The sequence below is a fragment of the Procambarus clarkii genome, chromosome 23 (genome assembly GCF_040958095.1).
Source record: "Procambarus clarkii isolate CNS0578487 chromosome 23, FALCON_Pclarkii_2.0, whole genome shotgun sequence".
NCBI classification, from domain to species: Eukaryota; Metazoa; Arthropoda; class Malacostraca; order Decapoda; family Cambaridae; genus Procambarus; species Procambarus clarkii.
This window is the reverse complement of record NC_091172.1, coordinates 30,066,107-30,087,611: the sequence shown is the minus strand read 5'-3', so window position 1 is coordinate 30,087,611 and position 21,505 is coordinate 30,066,107. Positions and strand designations below refer to the sequence as shown.

At 45.0% G+C, this 21,505-nt stretch overlaps 1 non-coding gene across 1 annotated transcript; it reads right to left on the bottom strand.

Moving 5' to 3' along the window:
• Nucleotides 1-555: 555 nt before the first annotated feature.
• On the bottom strand, nt 556-13,051 carry LOC123763985 (uncharacterized). The gene is made up of 7 exons (XR_011229452.1): nt 12,853-13,051; nt 11,559-11,729; nt 8,851-9,017; nt 6,261-6,407; nt 5,629-5,738; nt 4,374-4,588; nt 556-2,424 (listed from the first exon to the last, which is right to left on the bottom strand). It is a non-coding gene; the product is annotated as an uncharacterized protein (transcript).
• Between the last annotated feature and the right edge of the window lie 8,454 nt (nt 13,052-21,505).

Below are 21,505 nucleotides of genomic sequence, written 5' to 3'. Positions count from 1 at the left end.
GACCTGTCCCGGGGGGGGGGGGGGGTAGATGAAGGCTGCTAATCTAGCGTCTCGCTTCGGGGAAAAGACGATCGATCACCGCTTTAAATTGAAATGATTTTCTCAAACTTGTAGGGCACACCTACAAGTGTGGGGGAGGGGGGGGGGGAAGGTGGGCGTCACTGCAATTTATGCAGTGAGCTTGGGAACAAGAGCACTATCTCGGAATGGCCCAAGGCTCAACAAAGGAAAACAGGGGGGAGGGGGGGGGCCATCTCACTAGCGCACTGCAAGAGACCTTGTCCAAATTTCTAACACCTATTGCAGAGCCGAGGAGAGGTGATGTACTACTGAACGGACACCAACACCAATTATAGAAGTGACCTATCAAGCGATTTTTTACTACGTGAAACGGCTGACGATGACTAACCACCTCCACCGCCCCCAGGAAGGTCCGAGTAAACTTATCAATCTGGAGGATGAACAGCCTTGAGGATATATTTAGTATCCTCGTGGAGGTCTGAGGTCCCTATCACCAGTCGCGATACAGTGCGGGATAACCGTGCCAATGCTAGCATTTAACCGGGCATTTTAAGAGGTCCGAACTGGGGGTCTGGTCAATGCAGGACAACGTAGCCAGGCGGGCGGCGGCCGCATCTTGAGAAGGGGGCTGCCACTACACTTGTTCCAGTCCGGGTGGTTAGAAGACAAGGGGAGCCACAGAATCAACTAGGTGTTTATGGAATAAATCAGGAGGTGCATGATCACCGTGACTGATCAAAATACTGGTTCACGTTTACCAGAGATCCGTGACGACCAAAATTGGTCCACTTGGCAGGACCAAACAAATCCTGGACCGTAGTAAGTAGACCGAGAAGGAACCGCGAGTGTTGGAGTGCGGGGGGTGGCAGCGCCAAGCTGGACCCCAGTATTGAGCGGGTAAAAGGCCTAGTTGTTACAAAATGGAGCCACTGGGGGCTCGGCGCTCAACCCTGCCACGGAGGCGGGAGGGGTTGTGGAGATTCAATCCATTGTGTCTCAGAAGCGGTTTTATCTGGGCCCAACAAGACCCCGCTCCTGTGCCAGGTAAGCCCACTACGGGCTCACCCTAGCCCGTGCCACTTTGAACTTTGTTCCCAGTACCTGAATCTTGAGCAACAACTGGGCCCAACGTGGCCAGGAATACAGAGCCTGTTCTTCTATCAAGGACCGAGTCGGGGGCGTGGTCGTCCACCCCACCAACCTGAAGTTGAAAGAGGGTCAGAAGTCTGCAAATAACGAATAAGAATAACATTTCATCCACGAATAAGCCTCCTCACGATAACTGGCTGGATAGCGAGAAGATTGAGGTGTATGAACATGCCCCCTTTCTCATTTCCATTATATGTGGTAAAGAAAACCATATATTTTCAGCTAATGTTGCCCATTTTTAATTTAATATTAATGATATTTGATAACTTAAATACACAAAAACTTAAATGACTTGCAATGCCAAGCATTTTACTTAGAATAACGTGTCCATATGAAGGCCAGCACAGTCATAGAGAGGAGGAGAGTGAGTGACTGTGGAGCAGAGGCCTGACAGCAGGCAGCCAAGAGAATGTCCGCCACGACACACCAGGCCTTTTGCAGCCTTGCACCCCCTCGAGGCTGCAATGGTGATGCCAACCTCCTTCCCACACTCTGCCTGGAACTTGTGTGCACCCTGCAGAGCGCCTCTACAGGTAACAGGCGCCCATACACCACTAGGAGCGAAGCATCGGAGGTCAGTGTGATGGCGTGCACAATCCACATGCAACTGGGCGCCTCGTTCAGCTGGTATGAGCAAAGTAGGCAATGTGGAGTGCACATTAACCTCACTCACTTTCTTGGAGCCAGTCAGTTCTTCTATATACCGCAACACCAAAGTGCAACCATCTCCAGAGACCAGGGGCTTAAGCAGCTCCCGAGTTACCATAAGTTCCTGATACAACCGTCGCTTGATGCCTTTACGAGTGATGTCATACTGCAGAAGAGGCAGCCAGCCCTCGGCAGCGCCCATCAGCCTCACACTGGCCGCAACTGAAGCTACTGGAACAGATGCGGTCACCTACGTACGATCCCCGCCATGTCCGAAGTCCACCAGTTAACAATGACTTTGAAGCCAGTACAATAGATTCAGTAGGTTCAAGGTTCGGATCTTCTTTCAGGAATCTCCCCGGCTTGTCATCATGTGCACGATACATGAAGGCGAGAAGCTCCGACTGATTGGTGCGCATGCTATCGTGCAGTTGGGTCTGGAAAGGCAATATCCACACTGCCGAGAAGATTTTGTCGGCGGCTAATATGAGGTGCCAGCTCTCCTGCGTTACCCAGGAGGAGGATGGGAGATGGTGTCAAGTTCAGCTGGATCTTCACTCGCTCAACCAGCTCCTCGGCCCGAGTCGTCTCGTAGTAGTGCATCACCTGCATCACAAGGAACATGTCAACACAACTTGCATCCTACGCAGGCATTGAGTCACAATAACGTGGCTGAAGTATGTTGACCAGACCACACACTAGAAGGTGAACGGACGACGACGTTTCGGTCGTCCTGGACCATTCTCAAGTCGATTCTCATGACAATCGACTCTAGAATGGTCCAGGACGGACCGAAACGTTATCGTCCCTTCATCTTCTAGTGTGTGGTCTGGTCAACTTGCATCCTACGTTTACATTATGCATATTGAGGTGACAATGGAGTCAATAAGGTCATTCAACTGCTGTAATTTGAAACTATATTTCACCAATTTAAATGGTTGTATTACCATTCAGTCTTTTAACGTCTCTACAATTGCTTGAGTAAAGCACTTAAAGATTAAGAATTTAGAATGAAGTTAACTTTTGCGGAGTTAATAAGCCAATGAGAGGATGATAACAGAGCACAAATACTTTAGTAACAACTGACTGAACTGAAGATTGCAAGAGATCTTTTAGGGATCTAAAATCAGGGCCTTTTAATTTAACAATTAGAAACCTTACTAATTGGAGTTTCCCATAAAGGGTGTTGACCGACATCAATTATGACATGTTAAAGGTTTTTGCAATATAGGTGGCTGAAAACTCACTTGTTTGGCACCAACAGATGTAGATATCTAGCAACTGCACTCTCCCAATAAACTTGTATCCGTACCAACCCCAAAAAATAAATGGTTTTATGAGGGGGCAAAGTAACCCATGAAGAAACCTATGTCCAGTGCTTCATTTTTTTTTTACCTTCGTAATTAGGTAAGGTAATTACAAGAAAATGCTTTGCGAGTAAGAGTAAATATTTACTCTCATAATTACCTTTCTACGGAGGCCAGTGTGAAGGGCAGCGACAAGTCTCTGAACATGTACTAAATTCATGTACTAAATGTGAAATATTGAGTGGAACATTTATACAAGATTACAAATGAACTGGAATGTATATACAGAAGTGTTGGCGTCACTGACGAGACTAAACACGCAACACAGGACAAACCATTATTATAACCAATACATTTGAACAGCTTATCCAGACAAGAAATGGCAGTTTGATGTGAATTGTTCTTTTAGTAAAAACTCTAGAATCTACTACAAAAAAGCTCTTCAGCTTATAATAAATCAAAAGACTGATTAAAGGACTACATTAATATTGCCATCTAATCTTATTCCACAATAAAAATGTGTTAAAAGCGACCAGCCAGTGGGCTTAATACCAAGAGTGATGTGCGACACTTGGATGTTGTGTCAATGGGTAATTACTAATACTTCTGGTTTACCTTCCACCAAGATTAATGTCTTACCAGACGAGCAACTTTGCAATCATACTATACAAATTATTATATTAAGTATAACCAGTCAAGAGTGTCCTACAATGATCATTAATAACAGTGCCGCCTCGACATTCCACTCTTGACTTTACTTCCTGTTAGATGGGCGTATTAGATGAACACACAAATCACAATAGCGTGATGCATCAAATGAACGAATCCACAAGGGCCGTGACGAGGATTCGAACTTACGTCCGAGAGCATCCCAGACGCTGCCTTATCCTCTTCGAATCCTCGTCACGGCCCTTGTGGATTTGTTTATTAGATGAACTTAAGAGTTGGCTTTTGATCTACACTGTAATCTCTCATATAGAATAGGGTAGCAGCACAATGTGTATATCTAAGCTTGTTAACCATAAAAAGCTGTTTTCCCATTAAGAAAATGACAAATTTGATCATACTAATCTGACCCCTGAAAAATGTGGACATCTAAGCAAGATTACCGACATTAAAAATAGTGTCATGACAGGATAGGTATGGGACGCATAATAAATGAACTAAAACTGCTTTGCGATATCGGTGAATGAATCTGAAGTTTACAACTCTAGCCAGGAACAGTGTCAAGATTTAGAGGACGAGTACCTTCGTGGGACGGAGACCAACTGAGTGGAGGAGAGCAAGGAAGGCATCAGTGTGGAGGGAGGCCCTGGCCACCACCAGGGGCCGTATGGTGTGGATGGTGGCCAGCAGGTCCCCCAAGGCCGCGGCCAACACCCGCGCCGACGGCTGAACTCTGGCCACGTTCCGGGCGCTCTCCAGGTAGGTGGAGATGGCCGTCGGGGTCACAAATCTTGCTCCTGTAGATACATTATGTCAGTCATCACTCTTCACCCTTTATCAAATGTTAAATCTGATCCGATAAATCACTGATGCAGACATCTTCTAGTGGAGCAAAATCGCAATATAAAATCTAGTAAAATTGATAAATAATCAGAAAATGATAAAAACAGGTCTTTCCAAAACCGCGAGACTATCGATATCTGAAGGCTAATAATCAACCCATCCTCCTGATTAGATAGAACGTTGTGTCTACGCGGACCATCGTACACATTGACGTAATGGACAATTATATAGTAGAATTTGGCACTTCAGTCTATATAGTTTACAAAAAGAAATTAAACATTCCTAGGCCTAATATAGCACCTGTATACTATATTACCCTTCATAACGTGTATTAGATCTAGGATGGTTAGATTTAATTGCATTAGCAACACTAATATACAAAGCTTTTTCCGGTTTGCCCAAATTCAACTTATATAATTGTTCATTTCGTCAATATACAGGTATGTACGATGGTCCACATCGTTACTATAATATCTATACAGAAGGATTGTCAAAAAATCAACCTTTCCCCGGGAGACTGACCACGCATTCCTTGCCTCGTGATCCAATAGGGCGAGTCTACCAAGCAATGCTTGAGATACCAGAGATCTACAAGAGCATATTGAAGCCACGACCACCTTGCCCACAAATATACCGATTGACTCACTAAGAATGAGCCCTATAGATAAAAGGGCCTTGGGAATAAGGTTTTGAAGGAGTGCGCGTGGTTCGTGTGACTACTCCAGCTGCGGGAGAGTATTTTGGTACATTTTGTAACGATTCCTTCTGCAGGTTGGTCATCCCTATTGGCAGAGTTTGGCTTTGTCACACGTGTCGTATGGTCCTCTACCTGCCCGACACTACTACCCGAATTAACTAGCAAAAGATTTCTCCCTCGGCACTGAACACATGACCTTACACAAAAGTGAAACGTCACATTAAAATAGCTTTGAAATATGGAGTATATAAAAAACAAAAACCTCCTCAAGTACGTGAAGACGAGGGAGGCACCCACCTGGAGCCTTGGCTCGGGCCCAGTGGGCCACCGTCAGGGCCTCCTCGTCCGTGAGGTAGCCGAAGTAACGCGTCGTGCCGTGGATCTCATAGAAGTGCTGCGTTAACTTCCTGCACAAGGTCACAATGATTAGTTTAATGACATCATCCAGTACGATGTAATATGGTTTAAGTTGTATCATGCACTCACGAATGTTGAACATTAACCTGGGTGTTATGGTAAAGTAGCACGCACGCCATTTTGGCGTCGTTCCTTAATCAAACTACGTCTATATTCGAAATTTAGTCTTACACAGCCTCTGAAATCATGCACTTTATGCCTCTAGGACAACTTTCCCTAAGATTCATGTATTTTTTTTTTTTTACAAGACATTTTTAAACGTGTAAAAGTCATAATTTATAATGCTACACACGCACTCCCGCCTGGCACAGGGCTACACCCCTGTCCCATACTATCTGCGCTTTTAGTCTTGTTTTTAATAGACACATTGAGAAAGGCATTTAAATTTAGGCAGATACATCTCCATCACATTCCAAACCGGACTGGCAGGTATTTATGCAGACCAAGGAATTAATTCCTTCATTCCTGGGTTGCACACCACCGGAGTAAGGGGTCACACGGCCTGGCCTCACCTGGCAACATCTGGATCACTCTGGGAGTCTCTGACGAGGACGCCGGTCGGGAGGAACCCCTTTCTGGTACTGTTTGTGAACGATTCCTTCTCCACGTTGGTGTCCTCGGACGCCGCCTCCAGTAACGCCTTCAGTCTACGTCCATAGCTGCAGAGAGCACGAGCGACGTGAATAAACCTCCAATAGTCAAGAGAAAAACCATTTAATAATAATCGCCACTAACCCAACTTAAGGAGAACTGTCTACAGGAACACAGCCCCCACCCACTTCCCACCTGCACCGCTTACCTCTCAGTCACTGAGGTTGATAGTTGGGTCTTGGTTGGTTGGGATAAGCTTGTTATACCCGTGTTAGATGTTATAGTGTAGTGCAATACAGGGAACAGCTAAGAACAAATGCAATTACAGCCGAGAGCAGTAGGAAGGGAAACAAATTTGTGGAGATGGTGACAAAGTAGCAGCAACAATAAGGAAAGGGAACGTCCTAAAGAAATAAACATGGCTACACGAAATATGCTATTAGAGGCCCTAAAGGAAAGAGGAACAGAACATAAAGAGGACTGCTATCCTGAAATATCAACTCATAACAGTTGAAGGAAAATATATTCACTAGTAAGATATGTGGAGGAGGAGAGAAAAAGCAAGGTGGTGAGAGGGGTACAAGCTTCACTAGCAGGGCAGTTACTGGAAATTCACGAAAGGGAGAAAGAAAAGGATAACAGGACTAGATCATTGTGGACCTAAATGCAAGCATTAACAAGAGAGGAACTAACTTTAAGGATTTAGAGGAACTGAGGGGAAATAAACCACGAGGGGAAATGTACTTGGGCTTCAGGATACAATAAGATCAGATAAAGGCAGCAAGAAAAAAGAACGGAACAAAAATATACAGCATGTAATGGATAAATGGGGAACAAGAACTGACGAAACATTTGCTGTAGTAGTCAAGTAGTCAGAGGGAAAACATAATTAAAGTAACAGTAATGGAAGTTATAAAAGGCCAGCAGGTTGCGGAAAGGCAAGGCAGGAGCTGGAGGGAGAAGTCAGTGACTCTACAATCCACTAGAGCCAGAGGGGGACAACAAAGAAGGTGACAGCAAGATATTACAGGAATTCATGAAAATACAGGCTAGAGGATCTACTAAGGAAATCTAGCATTACTGTAGGCTTGGTGGGTTCCAAGTAGGGAAGGACGCTAGGTGCTGGCACCCTGTGTGGTGACCAATAGTCAGTGCTGTAGACTCGCACCACAATGATCCCAGGCTCGATTCCCAGGTAGGACGAAAGACCTCAAGGGCATCCTGTACCGGTAGGACAGTCAGGCTCGTCCTCTACTCAATCTAGAATTCCCGATTCGAATTCCGGCCGAGACAGAAATGGTTGGTTATATTTCCTATCACCTAATGCATCTGTTCACCTAGCAATCATTAGGAACAGTTAACATGTTATGGGGTTGCATCAGGGGGGGGGGGCAGTCAAGTAATTCTTCCTTAAGTGGAGGACCTCAATACAAGTAACATTTATATATACACTGGCTGCCTATCCCTCCATACAATGGATTGTATTTAAATATACCCAACAGTCAAAGTCCCCGTGGTGTAGTGATAAAAGACACTCCTGGCGTTTCGCGAGCGCTTTGTCCAGGGTTCGTATCCTGGCAGGAAAAGATTTACTGGGCGCCAAGCCTTAACTGTAGCCTCTGTTTACCCAGCAGTAAAATGGGTACCCGGTTGTTAAACGATTGGACGGGTCGTATTCCAGGGGACATAGGATTAAGGACTTGCCCGAAACGCTATGCGTGCTAGTGGCTGTACAATAATAAGAGCTCAAATAAATATTAAACGGAAACCAACATGCAAGTAGCACCATCTTGAACAGATCCCCCTTCTAATATTAAATAACCATTTTCTGTAGATCTTAAATAAGGTCAATAGAAAACTAAATATTGCACTTTAGTTGCGTGATAAACTGCTATAAATATCTTTGGGAATTTTCATCATAATGCTCATGTGAACCTAACCAAATGTCAACTCAAAATTATTCGCACACCATCTGTCACTATAATGGAGTGCAAATAGATACTAATTCAGGAACAATTCTATAGCAAATGTTCAGGAGGTGTAAATATTTCTTTACAAAAATATCTGCTACCAGAAATCTTTGCCAAATATCCCTAGTTTGCTAACTGTAGGTTGTAACCAAGTGATTGTAACCTATCCACCGCTGCCCACTGCATAGGTGGGAAAGAGGGGGATGTGCAGGATAAACAAATTGTAACACTAGCTCTCCATATGTGTTAAGTTACTTAGCTTAAGAAGTGTACTTATAGATTGACAGTTGAGAGGCGGGACCAAAGAGACAAGGCTCAACCCCCGCAAGCACAAATGGGTGAGTACAAATAGGCGAGTACTTTGGGTCTGTCTAGCCCCATTGTTGATGTAACAATTTAATTTTGTAGCTAGCTAATCAAAACTTTTTTTAACTAAATTAATTGTGGGGTTCAATCCTTGAGCCCATTATGTGCCTCTAAGCCTTTCCACTACCGCCCACAGGATGGGTATAGGGTGCATAATAAACTGGAAAAAACTGACCTGATGCCCAGGTTGCCAGTGTGGCCTCTGAGGGGCAGGAGGAAGGCCACAGCGTCGGGGTCAGCAGGGTCACTGCCCACAGTGTCCATCAGACCCTCAAGCTCGTCTGAGTACTCCAGCGGGTCAGCCACCGCCTCCTCCACCCCACCTGCCGTCGCCACCTCCACCTTTAAAAAGTCCTCCAGATTGCAGGCGGTGAGTCACAACGTGGCTAAAGTATGTTGACCAGACCACACAGTCACCAGACTAGAAGGTGAAGGGACGACGACGTTTTGGCCCGTCCTGGACCATTCTCAATCTACTTTAGAATGGTCCAGGACGGACCGAAACGTCGTCGTTCCTCCAGGTTACTGCCACAATACAAGAGACGCTCTGTGGGTTCAATGATTGACGAATGTATCTGGTTCCGGCCCTGAACATTATGCTTGTTAGTGGCTTTTCAAGAACGTAAAAACATCAATGCTATGTTCTACTCTCACACCCATGTACCTTTTTGTATATACAAATAAAAATCTGGTTCTGCCAATCGGGATAACTAACGTGAACTGGAAGCGAGAGACTCCCTGCTTTTCTGCCGCTGTTCAATTGTTTCTTAAAGTTCCTTGGTCAAGGCTCAAGGCTCAAGTCTCGTCAATCGCCTTGCCTTGATTACTCTTTGCTCACATTCTAATTCTGTTTTGGGGATATGTACAATAATATTTTTAATCAAAAAGGTCATTTTCATATATTTGTTCATTACGTTGAACCCATCCTTACATGTTGTTACTCCAAAGTCGTGGCATACAACACTGTCGCCACTTTACACCTCTTGACCGTCTCAGTCTGCCGCTTGTAAGTGCTAAAGTGTGAACAAAACACTACAGATCAGGGGGATGCGTGCTCTTGTCACGAGTAAAGTTGTCACGCGGTTTCACTGGACTAGTGTGTACACAGGATAAGCCAAGGTCAAATTGTTATACCAACTCTTGAGAATTATTAGGACACTTTAAATTGAATAATTTCACTAATCAAAAAGCCGACGCAATCTCGCTCCGGACAGCTGTACGCAACAAATTGCTTCCTTCACCGTCAGATTCGAATGTTACTCACTTGTAGCGTTTTAGTCGTGACTAATGCGAGTATTACAAGAGTTGTAGTGCTACTTCCTAAACATACGAAATTACCAGACAAAACGCTAAAATAGCTATATAGGATCACATTGCAAGTCATGATTCACAAGACATAACGATACAACATGACAAAGCCATTCCGATTAAGTTTATCGATGAATTAATGTAAAATCTGAAGCAGTTTCAGATCACGCTGAATTAGACTATTCAGTACAGAGAAATAATGCAATTCAGATAGTAAAAAGCAGGTTTTCTGTCCATGAGGCCCAAAGTTAACCTTGTGAAGGTGATGTTCAACATCTAAGGTAGTTCACACCCACCAATCCTCATTTCCTATTTCAGTTCAACACTTTTTTGCATTCTGGCGCAGGAATAACTCATATAATGAGTTTCGAGGTTTGTTTATGACAGGCTTTTAACAGCAGCGAGACGAGCGAGGAAGGTCAAAGGTCACGTGATGGCGTGATATCACTGCAAGTAGCTAACCATCCTGTCCTTAAGTCTGAGAAATATTTATTACAAAGTAAAGAGTGAAAGCGTGGGAGGGAGACTGGACACGTTTAACTCTCATCGCTAGCACATTGAGGCAACAATGTCAATCTATCAATCAAAAATCCGTTTATTTTCTTGTACATGCTCATGATATAACTTCACATTTCTATGGCATTAGAAGTTTCATTTTTCTAGGTGTAGCAACTATATTAAGCTATATAATCGCTACAAATTTTTCAGGACGTTCCATTGCAGGCAATTAAATATGCTTGTTAATTCCACAATTTATCGCAAAGAACTTCCACACAAATTCGATGTGCACTTGTTAGAATTGGCACTTCCCAAAGGTTCCAGGAATCACACTAGACAGCCGAAAGGTAACCAGCAGATGGTGGTCAACTTGGCAAGTCAGTAGTGTGGACTGACAGCTGTCATGACCAGGGCGTCGTCAGGAACTCCAGCAGTGGTTTGCAGCAGTTCACAGAGGTTCTGTATATACTTCCGATCTCTAAGTATGCCCCACGAGACGTTTTAAGGCAGTGATCGAGGAAGGGTAGTTTGAGTGGGGAGAGGGACTAAATCCTTCTGTTTACGAATGTAGAAAATAAAGTTGACAATCGGGACTTAATAGAATAGAAAAAAGCGAGACCAAAATACTCTCACAAATGAGTCGGTCACCACGACACCAACAGATCACGCCTTTCACCTGTGGCCAAGATCCCCCGGGGTGGGAGTGATCGTCAGGGGCCTCGTGTCGTCACTGGTCAAGCCAGCGTCCCGGCGCTACACAACTACCACACTAGACTGACCAAGAAACTCGCAGCTTAACCCATCATAAAGCACATTATTACACGTGTTGCTATAGTCCAATTCTCACAAGATTCATGGCAATTTGGTAAGCGTGGCTATGGCACTCCAGGTAGTATGGAACACTAGGTAAGGGGAGAATCTAGTGCGTTTTCCCGCCAAATGAGGGCACTACCACTGTACCACACAGCCTCGAAATTTGCCATTAACGCTTGAGTTACTAGGCCTACAACACAGTCTTCCCTCCCCCCCTGCCGGGACCAAGACAAATCATCCCAGGGTACCTCCGTACAGCCTCACCTGGTAATCCGTTATCACTTGCTCCTGTAACTGCTCGTCGACCACCTTGGGTATCTCCTGGCGGATTTTGTTCTTGGTGTCCGGAGGCTGGACGATGTACGGCACACCCTTGGCGACCCAGCGGTGGTCGCTCGCCTCGCTTAACGAGGCAGTCTCCCTCTCAGACTTTCCCTGTAATAAGACTTCAGATTTAGCATTCCAACGCCTTGTAAACTTTATGAAGTGTACTTTTCCCAAAAATATTATTGAAAGTAGAGAAGGTCCGTAGCAACTAACATTCAGACAAAACCCGTTTTCGCAACTTCCATGCAGAAGGAAGCCGCCAGCTCTGTGAAGAGGCAATAAATACTCTACTTCAAAAACTGGTTTTGGATGTGAACACAGAAACCAGTTATTTTGTGATGAACAATAAGTCAGTACACCATAATAAACCAGTTTACCGTGATGTACTGGCTGCGACCCCCGTGTTCAGAGGAAGCGTTCGAGCCTTCATGCCTCTGAGCAGTCCGGCCTCCTGAAGGCCTCCCGACGCCAAGAAACTGTCGTACTCTAGTGCCTTTCTCCTAACCTACCAGAGCACTCAAAAAAATCTAGACTCAATTCCGTGAGCCGCTACCATTTTCTAGTACGACAATTCTGAGCCTTATTTAGAGTATACGTCAAAGTGCGACGTTCTATTGGGAAGACGGGGTTAACAGATATGGGAGGGGGGGGGAGGTACAAACACCAAAGGCCACGACTCTACAGAGCTGTTACGCGTCCACTTACGACCCTGTACACCTTAATCTTTGCCGCCATTGTTTACATTAATTAAACAGTTTAGACACCTAACAATTGTTATAAACAGCCTCCGAGTGTTTCGGAGCTCAAACTTCAGTAAATATAAAAAGTCACCAAGGTTCAGAAAAAGATTTACAGATTCTTTAGTAACCGCTTGTCGAGTCCCGGTGCTGCTGAGCTTACAGAGGTTCCTTTATAGTTAAAATGTTGCCCACGGGGTCACCCATCCAGTACTGGCCACACCCTGACTTACCAACTGACAATCATTATGCTGCCCCCAATATAGTTTAGAAATAAGCCGAGAGAAACACGAGTGGCGAATATGGGACGATTACAAATATATTACCGTTGAACTAGATGCTCAAAAGACTTTTAAACAACAATTGTGTTTGGCATTCCAGCAGGACACGCCCAGAGACCAAACCTGTGAACAAGTTTGCTCACCAGGTGAAGGGAAGTGAACGCCAACCTGCATGAAGCCAGATTGTCGCTCTACCGTCCACCCCAAGCTCACCAGGTGAAACTGTAGCATGGGGAGGGCGACGATCATGCCCAGGACGCTGGCGGCCATCACGGTCACCACCACCACCCCGCTCATGTCCTTGTCAGCGGCGGTGCACCTCCAAGTACTCCTCCTGGTGTCTGTCTCTGGATCACACAGCACCGTGGTGTCCGCCTTGTGACCCATGGCTGACTGGCGCTCAGGCTCGTGTAGCGGCCAGGCATCTCAAACACCCGCTTCGAGCACTAATGAACCTCGTTTTGAGTTTTGTCAAGCACGTGAAGCTTACCTTAATTTAGTCCAAATTATGTGTCAAATAACGCTATTTAATATTAACTAGAGTTGCAAAATACGTTATATTAATTTCACCATAATACAAAATTTTGCGTATACGCTTTTGAGAGCGGGTGTATATATAATGAATATGTATTACACAAGATTGTGAATATCCTGAGTGTTGGAGAGAATCAGTTCCTCGATGGTGACACACTCTGACCTCACCATCCCCATCACAACCCATCAGGAAACAAAGCGCTGTCAGGTTCACGCCGAGTAAGTCAAATATTGACTTAATGAACTCTACACAAGTCAATACTTGACGTACAGTTCACGTAGCCATGTTCGAAGCCTGTGTTGTAAACACTCCCAAAACCAAAACACTTTACCTAGGTGTACACACTTATAAACCCACGATATATACTAATATTAATCATTATTTGAGAAAATACTGAATTTTACATCACGGTATATAAAAATGTGGCATTCGGCTGTCAGCTGTCAGTCAGTATGTTGTCTTAGTGTTGGGTTCACTCACTCGAACCCTGAACCATCACATCCACCAGTCGAATCCAGTTCATTATCCACCCCTTGACCATCACATACAGCTTAACTCGAGAGCCATCATCCAGGCATAATATCTGGACAAGTCAGTATATTAACTATGCTCGGGTATGATGAAATACTGCGTGGTATAACGAGAGCTATACCCCGCTTCTCGGTGTGTATACACTGAGTGTGTGTGTATACATTCAGTGTATACACTGTATTCAGTGTGTATGTACTGAGAGTTTAGTTTAGTCTGGAACTGTGTTGAGGAGTAACGTGAACTCACTGGGACCAGATTCACGAAGCAGTTACGCAAGCACCTACGAACGTGTACATCTTTCCACAATTTTTGACGGCTTTGGTTACATTTAATAAACAGGTTTACAAGCATGAAAACTTGCCAATCAACTGTTGTTATTGTTATAAACAGCCTCCCGGTGCTTCGGCGCTCATTAATCTGTTTAATAATTGTAAACAAAGCCGCCAAAGATTGAGAAATGAAATACAGGTTCGTAAGCGTTTGCGTAACTTCTTCGTGAATCTGGCCCCTGGCTGGTTAGTAAGTTATTGTGGCGGCCGTAATTAATAACCCGCCATAGACTGACAGGCCTTAAGCCGAACACCAATAACAACAACTACGAAAGCTTTTAGCGCTAAATCTACCAAAATCTACCATAGTTCAGTGTGGGGGGGGGGGAAGGGGGGTGTTCCTGGTTTGCGTGCTTGTAGGTGGTAGAAAGACTGTCGTTACTGGACACAGTCTACAAGTGGGTTCGATTCTCTTACAACAAAAACAATGAATTTGGTCAAATCAGAGTCGTAGTAAATTTTGTCAATAAGGAAAATCCATAAAATAAACACAAATTCGCTTGCACACGTTGACGAGAAACAAGTGAATGTCAGAATACGCAGACATGCTTAGCTTTGCAATTAAGATAGCCAGACAAAGAGCAATGATGTTGCAAAGGAAAGTTGAACTCTGTTTTAATTACAGGAAAGCAACAGGAAAAGCAAACAATTCTATCACCGATCAGTTTTCTACCTGGAAGAACTCCCCCTGCTTGATACCTGGTTGATGGGGTTCTGGGAGTTCTTCTACTACCCAAGCCCGGCCCGAGGCCAGGCTCGACTTGTGAGAGTTTGGTCCACCAGGCTGTTGCTTGGAGGGGTCCACAGGCCCACATACCCACCACAGCCCGGTTGGTCCGGAACTTTTTTTTAGAAAATTGTCTAGTTTCCTCTTGAAGATGTCCACGGTTGTTCCGGCAAAATTTCTTATAGTCGCTGGGAGGACGTTGAATAACCGCGGACCTCTGATGTTTATACAGTGTTCTCTGTGCCTATGGCACCTCTGCTCTTCACTGGTTCTATTCTGCATTTTCTTCCATGCTTGGAAGACTGCTTGACTGCTTGCACGGACTGCTTGAGCAAGTCCGTGAGCTGCAGGGATGTCCCGTGATCCCAGCGGAGGAGGACCCATGTGCCACTAAGATAAAGGAAGATGACAATTGAGAAACTTCAGTATGATACCGCAAGAAATGAGGCGGAGGAATCTCGGGAAGGGGGGGGGGGGGGAGCATGTAGTTGTTGCTCAACAAATTTAAAAGTGGGACCCAAGAGGCAGAGGGAGTGAACAGGCAAGCACACATGAGCCGCCCTCACTCGCTCACATCTTGGCGGGAAATTGTCGCCGTTCCTCCCGATGGAAGTGTTTCCAGGGGCAGGCATGGCACCAGGGGGGCATGCATGGCACCAGGAGCAGGCATGGCACCAGGGGGCAGGCATGGCACCAGGGGGTAGGCATGGCACCAGCCGGGACTGCCCTATCAACACGCAGTCCAGCCCCCCAGTTGCAGTCCTGTAATCTACAGTCTCACTCAACTGAACCATTCACGAGGTGTTGGTACGACGACTCCTCTAACGCCCCGACCACCTCTGCAGCTCTGGCGTAAATAACGACTTCCTGGCAGCGGCTGACGAAGTGGACAACATCATTATTCACCAACACAAACGGACACGTTGAAAACCCGTTCCATGCCATTGACGGAGTTTCAGCTTCGTTAATTTTTAAGCAGTACACACCCATCCTGTGAGTGGCAGTGGACCCAATTTGCATCCTGTTAACGGCAGTGGACCCTATACCCCATTTTGTGAGTTGAAGTGGACCCCCCCCACAGCCCATTTTCTGTTGTTGGCCCTGTGAATAATAGAGAACGCTAACACAGAGTGGGATCTCTACGTTAAGTAATTTACGTTTCTAGTGAGATAGATAATTGTAATTTTAACTGACCTGTCATGCACCGTAGACACCCAGAGGGCGCCGCGCACAAACACACAACTCTCTCAGCTACCAACAGACGTAAACAATGCGTCAAGAGACGTAGACAATACGTCAACAGACGTAGACAATGCGTCAACAGACGTATACAATGCGTCAACAGACGTAGTAACACATCATTAGCAACGAGGGAGTACCGAGTATCTTTACGACGCGTCGCCGTCGGCGTGACGGACTCCGCCTCTCATCGTGACAACGGTGGCGCCACAGCCCAGGACAGGGACACCTGTTGGTGACAACTGAGACTACGACGACAGGAAGACGCACCTAAAGAGCTCAGCACTTATACATTAAGATATTGTTGCTGCACACACCTCACACGCCACAAGGAGTGAGGTCACCATGTTGACCTCAACAAGGCGGTCATTGAAGCATTGTTAATATCCACATCTCGTTTAAAACTTAACCTTGCACAGTGCTCGTTGGCATAACTGATAAACAACGAAAGTATTTAAGCAACGATAGTGTGAAGTAGCTGTTGAGTGTGAAGGTGATTTAGCAAATGAATATCTGCAAGAATAATGATATATTATCTCAAATCTTTATCTTGATCCCCCTTCCAAGTGCTATATAGTCGCAATGGCTTGGCGCTGTCTCGTGATAATTCAATTTCAGGTTTTTAGTGAATGTCTGGAGTCTCATTTTCTCTATCTGTGAGTACTGTTTGGTGGAGGTGTTCCGGTAGAGGTGCGAGAGGGCCTTGGTCACGCACGCACTCTCTTGATAATCTTTCAAGTGGAAGAGGTCTGGATGCGGAAGCCGAGGCATCATGTTGTTCGGGGTGCTCTTAGCGGAGATAAAAGCCATGGAGATGTTTAGCTGTCAGTAGCAGCGTTGGTGAGACGCGAACCTTGGCGGGCGGGTCGGGGGAAAGTATCATGAGAAAGTTTAGGCTGTGTGAGTATATTGTACTCGGAATGGATACGCGGACAAGGAGTTGGAATATAAGGACGGAGGGAAAGAACTAATGCCCCAGGTACTTGAATCATCAAGAATCGATTTAAATTTAAAGCAGTCTATGTTTCATTGTTATAATTTCTGAGGAACCGTAGACAAAATATTTAGTTTCAAAACACTCCATGTATAAATTGCTCAAAACAGGGAAAGGAAAATCTTACCTGGAATTTTATCTTCTTATGTGGTGTGGTACAGATACGTCGACGATATTGTGTGCCTTTGGCCGGTTAGCCACGACCAAACAGGTTTTCACAACCAACTTAATTCGATTGTTCCTTTTATTCGATTCACAAGTGAGAATAAAGAGGATGGTGTTCTGCCGTTCTTAGACGTAATGATTCATGGAATCGGTAGGAGTTTCAAATTCAATATGTATAAGGAAACCTATCAATGTGTGGTCGTATGTTTGTTATTACTCTAACCATCTTAATCAGGGTAAATTGGGCAGTTCTTTCTGGCATGTTTCTCAGAGCCCTGATGATTTGCAGCCAGGAATTTTTCGCTTAAAAAATAATGTAAATTATACGAAACTAGGAAGAAGTTGCAATATCCAAAATCTGTCGCTCTACCGTCCACCCCAAGTAGAACCCCATCTGCAGGAGGTTATGTGTATTCGATTCCATGCAATGAGTGTATATTTGTTTGCATCGGTCAAACTGGTAAATCTCTTGACTCACGTTTAAAACAACACTCTTACTCTATTCGTACAGCCCAGCCCTCTAGTGTATTGTATTTACATTCTAGTTCATTGTGATCATTCTATCCACTTCAGAGGGGCACTATGCATTGCTCAGTGTAAGGATTTTGTTGACCGAAATTTGGTTGAGTCAGCCTTGATCAAACAATGTCACAACAACCTTAATGTTAGCCCTGACATGTACAAATTAGATCAACATATAAGCTACAGTTTAGCACATCAGTACATAGAAAGATAAGCACCTGTAAGTTAGGTTTTTCAGTTTTTCATTTTTTTACTCAAGTTTATTATCTATTTAGCCCGTTTTCTGTAGAGTTAATCCGACCAGCAGCATTTTTGGGATTAAACGTCTGCTTCACCTCCGCTTGCTTTGACGCAAGAAAGCTTGGAGGGCTTGAAAAATTGCAGAACGAAGCCTTGAGGATAAGGGGTGCCCCTCGTACATCAAAGATACTTAACATGAGAAAGAAACTTAACATTCGGAGCGTCGTTGATCATGTTATTGAACTCAACTCTCATATTGGTATAAAAATACATTTATATAAATACCCACCACAGCGTAACCTAAAGCAGCTAATCGGAGCCACCAGCATCAGCAGCGACAGTCTCCATCCACTACAGTGTAGCTGATCAACAACACAGCGTTGTGTAAGGAAATCCCTTGTGATTATTAACAAACTTAGGTACTGTGTGTGTGTGATATATGGAGGCCACACTATCTTCCAAATGCGATTAAATACAATTAATCGACACAAAGAGATTTACTGTACATGTAAGACACTTCAAGCTGATAGTCAGCGAGTCTACCCTGGCTGCTGAGCACCTATGGGGTAATCTACCCATGCTGAGTACCTGTGGGTAATCTACCCATGCTGACCACCTATGGGGTAATCTACCCATGCTGAGCACCTGTGGGTAATCTACCATTAACACCAACGAGTGCTGTGGGCGTGGACGTGAGTCGGGCGGGGGCGGGGGCGGGGGCGGGGGCGGGGGCGGGGGTGGGGGTGGGGGGTGGGGGGTGGGTGGGGGAGAGTTTTATGTCAGGCCGGCCTTAATTATTATGTAATTTGGTATTGGCAATTATAATTTGCTTTTAAAATGTTGCATCGTGAGTGTAGAGCAGATGACGCCTCACTCAACCTTTTCTTAATATAGCCTGATTATAAGGTAAAGCATTCAGACTTAAAGAAACTCTGTCCAGTTTGTCTCTGCCGGCGCTGGGAATAGAACCCGGGCTACAGGATTACGAGTCCCGCGCGCTGTCCACTCAGCTACCAGACCCCTAATGTACTCCCGATGTGTGTACTCATCTATTTATTTTCACCTATTTGTGTCTGCAGGATGGAGCATTGACTCCTGGATCCCGCCTTTCGAGCCATCGGTTGTTTACAGCAATGACTCCGGTCTTATTTCCCTATCATACCCAGTTTTAAAATCTATATAAATGAAAATGGAAATGTTCATTTGTGCATAACCGCTAATCTCACGCCGATGGCTTTGAAATTTTCACACAACGTTCCATTCGCATCCGAGCAGGTTTTTATATACAAACTATGTCATACTATATACATACTATGTATACATACTACATATACATACTATATACATACTATATATAATTTTATATACATACTATGTTTATATACCATTTATATACATACTATGACGATGTCACGTCTGTGACGGTAAGAAAAACATGCTTTTTCTGAAAAATTTTGTTTTTCATGTGAGGGAAATCTTCGAAACCTCTTTACCGATTGCTTTGAAATTTTGACAAACCTAACCTAACCTAACCTAACCTAACCTAACCTAACCTAACCTAACCTAACCTAACCTCACCTCACCTCACCTCACCTAACCTAACCTAACCTAACTTAACCTCACCTAACCTAACCTAAGGGCTACTTTCGCTACTTAGTAGCCCAAAATTGGGCTACTTTCGCTACTTTGTAGCCCAAAATTGGGCTACTTTCGCTACTTTGTAGCCCAAAATTGGGCTACTTTCGTTATTTTGTAGCCCAAAATTGGGCTACTTTCGCTAATTTGTAGCCCAAAATTGGGCTACTTTCGCTACTTTGTAGCCCAAAATTGGGCTACTTTTCGCTACTTTGTAGCCCAAATTGGGCTACTTTCGCTACTTTGTAGCCCAAAATTGGGCTACTTTCGCTACTTTGTAGCCCAAAATTGGGCTACTTTCGCTACTTTGTAAAGTAGTTTGCCGCTAGCGGCCAAAAATCGGTCGATTTTTGGCCGCTAACGGCGAGAATCGCCTGATTTTTTACCGCTAGCGGAGAAAATCGCACGGTTTTTGGCCGCTAGCGGCGAAAATCGCGCGATTTTTGGCCGGTAGCGGCGAAAATCGCGCGATTTTTGCCCGCCAGCTGCGAAAATCGCACGGTTTTTGGCCGCAAGCGGCGAAAATAGCCCCTTTTTTGGCCGCTAGCGGCGAAAATCGGACAATTTTTGCCGCTAGCGGCCAAAAACCGCGAGATTTTTGCTGGTAGCGGGGAAAATCGCGCGATTTTTGGCCGGTAGCGGGGAAAATCGCACGGTTTTTGGCCGCTAGCAGCGAAAATCGCGTGATTTTTGGCCGCTAGCGGCAAATTTCACACGATTTTTAGCTGGTAGCGGCGAAAATCGCGCGGTTTTTGGCCGCTAGCGGCGAAAATCGCGCGATTTTTGGCCGCTAGCGGCGAAAATCGCGCGGTTTTTGGCCGCTAGCGGCGAAAGTCACGTGATTTTCAGCCGGTAGCGGCGAAAATCGCGCGATTTTTGCCCGCCAGCTGCGAAAATCGCACGGTTTTTGGCCGCAAGCGGCGAAAATAGCCCCTTTTTTGGCCGCTAGCGGCGAAAATCAGTCAACTTTTGCCGCTAGCGGCCAAAAACCGCGCGATTTTCGCTGGTAGCGGCCAAAAACCGTGCGATTTTCGCTGCTAGCGGCCAGAAATCGCGCGATTTTCGCCGGTAGCGGGCAAAAATCTGGCTAATTTCGCCGCTGGAGGGCAAAAATCGGGAGATTTTCGCCGCTAGCGGCAAAAATCGCGCGATTTTTGGCCGGTAGCGGCGAAAATCGCGCGATTTTTGCCCGCCAGCTTCGAAAATCGCACGGTTTTCGGCCGCTAGCGGCGAAAATCGTGCGATTTTTGGCCGCTAGCGGCGAAATTCGCACCATTTTTGGCCGCTAGTGGCGAAAATCGCGCGGTTTTTGGCCGCTAGCGGGGAAAATCGCACGATTTTTGGCCGGTAGCGGGGATTTCCGACATTTCAGATATTTTGAAAACTGAAGGGGGGGTTTGGGCAAAATATGACCCATCGCCGTTTTCAGTAATTTACATATTTTCGGTATAAAAAGTCGTAATTTAAAAATGAAAATAGGTGCAGAGAGTCAGAATTTGGCTCAAAAATCACCCTCAGGAGTCAAATTTCCGACATTTCAGATATTTTGAAAACTGCAGGGGGGTTTGGGCAAAATATGACTCATCGCCGTTTCAGTAATATGCTTATTTTCGTTAAAAAAAGGAGTAATTTGAAAATGAAAATAGGTGCAGAGAGTCAGAATTCGGCTCAAAAATCACGCTCAGGAGTCAAATTTTCGTCATTTCAGATATTTTGAAAACTGCAGGGCGGGTTTGGGCAAAATGTGTTCCATCGCCGTTTTCAGTAATTGGCATATTTTAGGTATGAAAATTCTTAATTTGAAACTGAAAATAGGTGCAGTGAGTCAGAATTCGGCTCAAAAATCACCCTCAGGAGTCAAATTTCCGACATTTCAGATATTTTGAAAACTGCAGGGGGGTTTGGGCAAAATATGACCCATCGCCTTTTTCAGCATTTGACATATTTTC